Below are 9,576 nucleotides of genomic sequence, written 5' to 3'. Positions count from 1 at the left end.
GTGGTATAAAAATTGAGAAACATTTTAATGTAAATACTGATTACCAAAATCCTGTCCGAAGTAATAGTTTCATTGGTGTTCCAAATGGAGAGACAGAAATGCCATTGAAAGGGAGAAGAGTAGGCCCGATTAAGCCTGCAGTAACTGTCATAGTTGCACCCTATGAAGATAAAATATTTTACAGTAGTGGACCCAAAAGAAGATCTGGGCCGGTTAAGCCAGAAAAAGTGCTAGAATCATCTGTTCCTGTGGAGTATGCAAAGATGTGGAAACCTGGAGATGAATGTTTTGCACTTTATTGGGAAGACAATAAGTTTTGCCGAGCAGAAGTCGAAGCTCTCCATTCTTCCTGTATGACTGCAGTTGTTAAATTTATTGATTATGGAAACTATGAAGAGGTGCTACTGAGCAATATCAAGCCCATTCAGACCGAGGCATGGGAAGAAGAAGGTACCTACGACCAAACTCTGGAGTTCCGTAGAGGAGGTGATGGCCAGCCAAGACGTTCTACTAGGCCAACCCAGCAGTTTTACCAGCCTCCCCAGGCTAGAAACTAACAAAGTCTTTGCGAAGAAAGGAGCTGTTGAAACCTCCTAGTAGAACCTTCTTGATAGACCTACTTGCCCTCCAGCATCAAATGCAGCCACGGAGAATGTCATTATTTGAAGAAACAAAAGCAGATTTTTAGGGGTTAAAATTCAAGAATGGTGAAAAAAAAAATGAATTAAATAAACCCTTACAAATGAAAGGCAGATTTTTTTCTTACACCACCAATAAAACTATTGTGCTATATTAAAAAAAAAAAGAAAGAGAACTACAGGCCAATCTCCCTCATGAACATAGATGCAAAACTCCTCAATAAAATCCTAGCAAATGGAATGCTGCAAATCATCAAGAAGATCATACACCATGACCAGGTAGGATTCATCCCAAGGATGCAAGGATGGTTCAATTTATGCAAATCTATGAATGCAGTACACTATATTAATAGAGCAAAATCTAAAAACCACAAGATCATCTCAGTTGATGCAGAAAACGTTTTTGACAAAGTCCAACTTTCATTCATGTTCCAAGTCCTACAGAAAATTGGAATAGAAGGCCTCTACTTCAATCTGATAAAAGTCATCTATGACAACCCAATGGCTAACATAATCTAAATGGGGAAAAACTGAAATCTTTTACTCTCAGATCAGGTACAAGACAAGGATGTCCTCTATCACCCCTCCTCTTCAATATAGTTCTGGAATCATTAGCTAGAGCCATTAGACAAGAGAGAGACATAAAAGGAATGAGAATAGGTAAAGAAGAAGTTAAATTATAATTATTTGCAGATGACATGATACTTTACTTGTAAGACCCAAAAAACTCCACCAAGAAGCTACTAGAATTAATATAGAAATTCAGTAGCATAGCAGGATACAAAGTCAATACCCAAAAGTCAATAGCATTCCTCTACACAGATAACAAACACACTGAGAGGGAAGTTAGAGAAACAATACCTTTCACAATAGCATTGAGGAAAATGAAATATATTGGAATTAATCTAACTAAAGAAGTCAAAGATCTTTTGAAGGAAAATTACACTATTCTTGAAAAAGAGATTGTAGAGGATTTCAGAAAATGGAAAGATATTCCATGTTCCTGGATAGGAAGAACCAACATTGTGAAGATGGCCATACTCCCAAAATTTCTCCACATATTTAATGCAATCCCTATCAAACTACCACCAACATACCTTACATACCTAGAGAAATCGTTCCTAAAATTTATATGGAACCAGAAAAGACCTAGAATAGCAAAGGCAATCCTGGGCAACAAAGGCAAGGCAGGAGGCATTACAATTCTGGACTTGAAATTATACTACAAGGCTACTTTGAAAAAATCAGCATGGTACTGGCAGCAAAATAGACCTGAGGATCAATGGAATAGATTGGAAGATGCAGAGGCCTCTATGAATGCACTCAGTCACCTGATCTTCGACAAAGTAGCCAAACACTCTTACTGGAAGAAAGATAGCCTCTTAAACAAATGGTGCTGGAAAAACTGGCTGTCTACATGCCAAAAACTAAAACTTGTCCCAGGTCTACCACCATGCACTAAGCTAAAGCCAAAGTGGATTAAAGATCTAAACATTAAAACAGAAACACTAAATCTCTTGGAATAGAAAGTAGGAGGAACTCTTGAAGGCATAGGGGTAGGCAAAGAGTTCATGAACAAAAATCAAATTGCACAAGTAATACTTGAAAGAATTAACAACTGGGACCTCCTCTTATTGAAAAGTTTTTGTACATCAAAAGAAATTACCAACAAAGTGAAAAGACAGCCCACAAATTTCAAAAAAGTCTTGACTTATAAGCACTCAGACAAAGGTCTGCACTCTAGAATTTATAAAGAACTAAAAAACATTAGGGCCCCTAAATTTAAAGACCCAGTGCAGAAATGGGCATCTGAGATGAACACACACTTCTCAGAGGATGTAATTAAAGAAGTGAATAAATATATGAAAAAATACTCCACATCACTAGCCATCCATGAAATGCAAATTAAAACAGCATTGAGATATCATCTCACCCCAGAAATAATGGCTATCATAAAGAAATCAACCAACAACAAATGTTGGAGCCAGTGTGGGAAAAAGGAATCCTTTTCCACTGCTGGTGGGAATGTAGACTGGTGCAACCATTATGGACATCAGTGTGGAGACTCCTTAAAAAACTAGGACTGGAAATTCCATTCAAGCCAGGTATCCTCCTACTGGAAATTTTCCTGGATGAACTGGAAACATCATATCATAGGGATATATGTGTACCTATGTTTATAGCAGCACAATTTGTGATAGCCAAATCTTGGAAACAACCAAGATGCCCATCACCTGAGGAATGGATGAAAAAGATATGGTATTTTTATACAATGGAGTATTACTCAGCTACAAAGAATGATGAACTTAAAGCCTTCATATTTAAGTGGATGCCACTTGAAGATATCCTCATAAGTGAAATTAAACCAGACCCACCTGTGTAAATATCATATAGTCTCCCTAGTATAAGAATGCAAAAGAAGAAATATAAATAGAAAGGTATAACACAATTAAAAGGAAAGTGAGAACTTGAGGATTAGACAATGAGGAGAGGGCAAGGAGAAAAGCTGGGAAAAATGACAGGGGCAAAGCCATACATTTATACACACAAGATGGGTAAGGCAAGGATCCTGAGAAACATCAGCAGGTTTTTGAAACTAGCAGTTGATTGTTAGGATTCTCACCCTGACTAACTATATATGCTGATACCTATGAACTAAGCAATTGAACTGCAGACAGCAATATGTAATAGAAGGGCCATGCTTGGAATGCCTGTCATTATGGTCTTCTAAATACCTACTAATTGTCATGACATACCAATTATTGCCATACTGTCTCTGAAGTAAATGTCTGTTTTTAAAAAAGGGGGGGCCCGCTGGGAGGAAGTTCTGGTCTCTGTGGTGCTGGGTCCATGGTGGGAGCTGAGGAGAAGCAGGAGTGGGCCATGGAGGCTGTGCTGCCTTGGGTCTCATCATGTAGTCCTGGCTGGTCTCGAACTCACTATGTCACTGTGTAGCTCTGGTTGGTCTTGAACTTGTGGTGGTCCATCTGCTTCAGCCCCTGAGTGTGGGGATTACAGGTACTACTATAAAGTTTGTAGAAAAAGGATCTACTTATTGAACCTTCTTGACTTAGAAAGAGATGTGGGGAGATTCTCAGTCTGGTAACAGAGCACGACCTTTTTGCCATCATCTGAGAAGTGCAAGGTACTTTCACAAGTTTGCTCTACAGGCTGTGCATTTTGCAGTGTATCTGTAAGCAATGGCTGCCATCTGAAAGAAGCTGGCAACTGTTGGTGATGGAGCTTGTGGTAAGACATGTTTATTCACAGTCTTCAGCAAGGACAGTTTCCAAAGTATGTGTTCCCACAGTGTTTGAGAACTATGTGGCAGATATTGAAGTGGATGGAAAGCAAGTAGAGTTGGCTTTGTGGGGCATGGCTGGACAGGAAAATTATGATCGCCTGAGGCCTCTCTCCTATGCAGACACCGATGTCATACTGATGTGTTTCTCCATTGACAGCCCTGATAGTTTAGAAAACATCCCAGAAAAATGGACGCCAGAAGTGAAGCATTTCTGTCCCATTGTACCCATTATCCTGGTTGGAAACAAGAAAGATCTTTGGACTGATGCGCACACAAGACAGGAGTTAGCCAAGATGAAGCAGGAGCCAGTAAAATCTGAAGAAGGCAGAGACATGACAAACAGGATTGGCACCTTTGGGTGCATGGAGTGCTCAGCAAAGACCAAAGATGGAGTAAGAGAGGTTTTGGAAATAGCCACGAGAGCTGCTCTGCAAGCCAGATGTGGGAAGCAAAAATCTGGGTGCCTTGTCTGGTGAAACCTTGCTGCAAGCACAGCCCTCATGTGGTTAATTTTGAAGTGCTGTTTATTAATCTTAGTGTATGATTACTGGCCTTTTCCATTTATCTATAATTTACCTAAGATTACAAATCAGAAGTCATCTTGCTATCAGTATTTAGAAGCCAGCAATGATTATCAATAATGATGTCCAGGGGCTGGTGAGATGGCTCAGTGGTCTAAAGCACCTACTTAGAACAAGCTTAGCAAAGCACAGGGACTGCGGTTCAATTCCCCAGCATTACATGCCAGCCAGCCCCACCCCCTGGTGGGCTGAACTGCCCCCCCCCATAAATAAATAGAATTAAAAAAAAATAATGATGTCCAACCCATGTGGCCTGCCAGGACACTTCCGACACCACTCTAACAGCCTTTTCTGCACTCCACCTGACACACCAGGTGTTAATTCACAGAATTTCTTAACTTCTTTCTAGAAAGAAACAGTTAGTAACTTTTGTGAATCAAGCTATAACTACTTTATAACTAACATGTCCTGCCTCTCTAATCTGTCAGTTGCAGGGAATTCTGATGAGTCCCCATTTCAGAGTCTTACTCCTCATGGAGTTATTGGCATAGCTCTGGGGTGGGCAGACAGTTTTCTTGAAAACGCTCTCAGCCAGAAGCCCCAAGTCCATGTAGCTGTGGCAGAGTTACAGTTCTGTGGTTTCATGTTAGTTACCTTATAGTTAACCATGTAATTAGTGCCACTTAATGTTTGTTACCAAAACCAAATATATCTACCCAGACTAGACATAGTAGTTTTTGCATAATTGGATTTCTTAATACTGATACTTGTCATTACCACAAAGAATGTATTGGTGGTTCTTTTGTTTTGCTTTGTTTTTTTAACAAGAAAGTGTATTTGGAAATAAAGTCAGATGGAAAATTCATTTTTTTAAATTCCTATTTTTTTTTTTTCATTTTGTCTGATACAGGAAGGCTATTGCCCCTTTTTGGCCCTACATATCCTAGTTCCCTTCTCAAGAACTGGGTTAGTAACTAGGAATTTTGTTTGAAGATGGGATAACCTTTCTCACCTGGGCTGCAGGGCCTGGCTCTAATTCACAGCGCTCTTTTCTCCTCATCTACTGAGGTGCCCTCCCCGAGAAGCCATCAGTTCTCAGGGATGATACTCAGTTTTTCTTTTCTCTCCAGCTGACTAAAGTTTTTTTTCTGTACCAGTTAATGTTTCCAAGTAATAGAACAAAGGCAGTTTTGTAAAAAAAAAAAAAAAGTAATAAATGAAAAAAAGAGACAAGGAAAAAAAAGCCACAGAATTTTACTGTTACAATGCTGTATATTTAGATTTCTAAATTTCTGTGTAAAAATATGTAATTGTTTATTCATGTTTTAAAAATATTTTTTAATTTTTTTCTCCATATTCTGTGGAGACTTAAAGTTTAACATACCAATACTAGATGGAAAATACCTGTTCCATGTTATGTCTAAGATGCTTGATATTCAGACAGATAGTGAAGTTAAACCCAACTGTATATGTTGTAGGGTAATAATAAGCTTCTCTCCTGGAGGGTTAACAACCTAAGTTTGCAGACCAAATATTAAAGAAAAAGAAGGGCTGCAAGGACAGACAACATTTTGGCCCTAGCCTTTCAGAGTCAGTGAAGACTCAGGACATAGGAGAACCTATACTGTAACATCATGTAACTCAGTTGTGACCCAAATTTTCTGATAAAGGAGATTATGGGGCCACAGAGCAATGTGATTGATGACATAGAGTGTGCCTAAGGTGAGTCACATGAAAAGAAAAGATACTCTCAGGCTTTCACAGAGAGCAAATTGGTCAGGCAATGGCTGACTCATCCACATGGCTGACACTGACAAAGGATCTACAAAGTGCGGTACAGGGTTTCAGGATAAATCCTGAGGGGACTTGACTGACCTTATCAGATATAAAAGTTACATTTCTTGTTATATAAGTCCTGCTTTATCTTGGTCTTAACAATCCAGCAAAAAAGTATAAAAACTTGGTATAAAAAGCAAAGCCATATTAATATGCTGAACTGTGAAAGGCTCAAGTCAACAACTTCTGACATTGCCAATCCTATGGATAACCCACTACTATTATGGACTACTGGACTATATTGGATTATTTTGCTGAATTCATGCACCTACAATATTTAAATGGCAATGGAATACCCATCTCTGACAAAATTAAACAAAGAAAGGGGATACAAAGGAAGGACGATTTTGTATCTGTATATGCTGAATAGTTAGGATAGATATACAGCTACTTAGCTACTTTTTCTTAATTCAGTGAAAAGAAAGATTTGTACTAATAGTATTCAGTCAGGATATCCTGTCTGCATCTTGTACTATGAATAACCACTAAGAAGATAACAATATGTAATGTATTAATTGTTGAAACTATCCTATTGATCGGTTTTGAAACTGTCTCATTGCTATCTGTTTCTCAATAAAATTAATAAAAACCCCACCATATTGGATGCCAAGAAATGAAATAAAAATCAATAAAAATTATATTGTATTTAATATAGAGGATTCATAATCACAGAATGTTCTTATGCCTCTTCAGAAGGGAGGAAATACAAATTAATATGTAATTATGTAAGAATACAAAAATCCTTTTTAATAAATCACATACTGGCTTGTTAAAACCAATACTTTTAAAAGCACACCCCTGTGACACACCTCTTCCAAGCAGGCCCTACCTGCTTAAATAACAACATTCTGTGATTATGAATCTTCTATATTAAATATATTATAATTTTTATTGATTCTTGTTTTAAAAGCAAAATTTAGCCAGGCATGGTGCATACCTATAATCCTAGCACTCAGGAGGCTGAGACAGGAGGATTGCTACAAGTCTGAGGCCACCCTGGGCTACAAAGTGAGTTCAGGGCCTGCCTGAACAGGATGATGAAACACTGTCTCAAAAAAAAAAAGTAAAAATTTTAACCTGAAGATAAAACTTGAAGAATAAAATTTATAAAATAAAAAGACACCAGCATTTTCATTTATAATTGAAAAATTTCCCCTGGTTAACCGTTGCCTTTCTTTCTTTCTTTCTTTCTTTCTTTCTTTCTTTCTTTCTTTCTTTCTTTCTTTCTTTCTTTCTTTCTTTCTTTCTTTCGTGGAAACGGGGATTGGACTCAGGCCCTTGCACTTGCCAGGGAAGCGCTTATTCCACTGAGCCATCCTCCCGGCCCCTTTTTCTTTCTTTTTTAATTTACCAAGTGTACTATTATCAGAAGGCAAAAAGCAAAGAAATGGAAGCCTGCATTAAGTGTATTACCCAGAGACTAACAAATAGTGTATGGTGTGTGTGTGTGTGTGTGTGTGTTCAAGTTTAGGAAAAAGACCAGATTCATCCTTTGAGCAAGTAACCTTTGTTTAGATAGAGCTTAAAGGCAAAGAATGGCTAGGTCACATTTCTTTATTGCCTGCTCCAAATGAAGGAGTGGTAGCAGGATCTGGGTTTATTTTCACTGATGTACAACAGTTGTGGTCTATGTCTAGCTATCCTTCTAAAGTCTCCTGGGATCCTAGATGAGACTTTTGGAAGGTTATTTGATTAACAGCAGTGGAATAGCTGACTTGCTGAGAGGAGGTTCATCCCACAGGAAGAGGTGGGTCTATCCTCTTCTAAGCTCCTCCCTTCACTTTCTCTGCTTCCTGACTGCCGTGCGGTAAGCAGGAGTCCTCCTCCTTGCACTCATGCTGTGTGGTCTTCCCTTGGAGCCAGCCAATAATGGACTGAAATGCAAGCTAAACTAAACTTCTCTTCCCTTTAATGTACTGGTGTTGGATATAGCATTTGTCTCAGTGTCAAGAAGAGGGACTAAGACATCAATGTAGCTGGGATCTTGTATTTTAAGAGAATCAAACTGTGGTTGAGGTTGAACTCCAACAGAACGCTATTGTCCTCTGAGAAATGCAGCCCCCAGCACCACACCAACTTCTCTGCCAGCACCATTAGTCCTGAGTGGCCCCAGCAGCCTGCAAGCCTTGCCAGTGGACTTTCCCCATCCCAAATGCCTCCCCTTATCTCCTAGGTAGACAGGATGCATGCTGGAATGAGCACAGCTTTGGGGTGACCGACCTTGTTATGCTGGCTCCTGGTGTCATCTCCCTGCCCCTCAGTGTCATTCCATAAATAAGCACTACTGCCTTCATATCCAGGGGCTAGAGGGTCACATGAGATAACTTGGGTGAAAGAGCTGGTAGGATGCTTGGCTATCCTTAGTAGATACAAGGTAAAATCCCCCTTTTGTACCCTTCTAGGGGTCAAGTGGGTCGAAACTGATTTGCATGATTTGGGCAAGTCAGATGATTTCTCTGAACCACTGTGTTTCCACATGTAAGTGGGCTATTATGCTCCTGAAGATGGTGAAAGTGGAAATGATAAGGCTTTAGATAAATTGTACTGATGTATCTTTTAACATTTTTTTCTCCATAATTTTATTGAGAAACAAATAGCAATGAGAGTATCTTTTAACACTTTTTAAAATTATCCTAGTAAGAAAGGAAATACTGTACTTCCATAAATGAAGACAGCAAGGCTCACATAGGTTAAAGTGAAATGATATAGGTGGAATGTGACACAAACATTATGATTTTAAAGCTGTCTTCAAATATTATACTTAGATGCTAATACTCAGTGTTTATTAATATACTCAAATATTAGAGCACTAGTCTTCATATATTATTATTGTCAGACCCAAATATTGTGCTAAAGTACTAATGTTGTGGCTTAAGTCTAGACTGTCCCCCTAACCCTCATGTATTCAGAGGCGGGGATTTTTGGAGGTGATCGGACCCTTTTTGGAGTGTACTATTAGCAGCTAGGCCCTGCTTGGAAGAGGTGTGTTACCGGGATGTGCCTTTTTGGCTCTTCCACTTGTTCTTCGCTTTCTGGCTACCAGGTGTGAACAGCTTTTCTCTGTCAGGCCCTTCCACCATGCTGTCTCTGCTTTGGCACCAGTCAGCCACCGACTGAACTCCACAAAACCATGAGCCAAATGACTCTCTCCTCATTTAAGTTGTGGGTACCAGGTATTTTGTGCCAGCCATAGGAAAGCTGGCTAATGCAACTCAAATATTATAATAATACCATTATACTAATATATCATATTAAAATGTAGATATATTATATATAT

The 9,576-nt window shown here is 39.0% G+C and overlaps 1 pseudogene across 1 annotated transcript; it reads left to right on the top strand.

Annotated features, from left to right (window-relative positions):
• The first annotated feature begins 3,772 nt into the window (after nucleotides 1–3,772).
• On the top strand, nucleotides 3,773–4,571 carry LOC101588720 (annotated as a pseudogene). The gene has a single exon (XR_001117369.1). The product of XR_001117369.1 is annotated as a transforming protein RhoA pseudogene (transcript).
• The last annotated feature ends 5,005 nt before the right edge of the window (nucleotides 4,572–9,576 follow it).

This window comes from Octodon degus, unplaced genomic scaffold (genome assembly GCF_000260255.1).
Source record: "Octodon degus isolate 3935 unplaced genomic scaffold, OctDeg1.0 scaffold00225, whole genome shotgun sequence".
NCBI lineage: Eukaryota > Metazoa > Chordata > Mammalia > Rodentia > Octodontidae > Octodon > Octodon degus.
The sequence above is the reverse complement of the archived record's forward strand: the minus strand, read 5'-3'. Positions and strand labels throughout refer to the sequence as shown.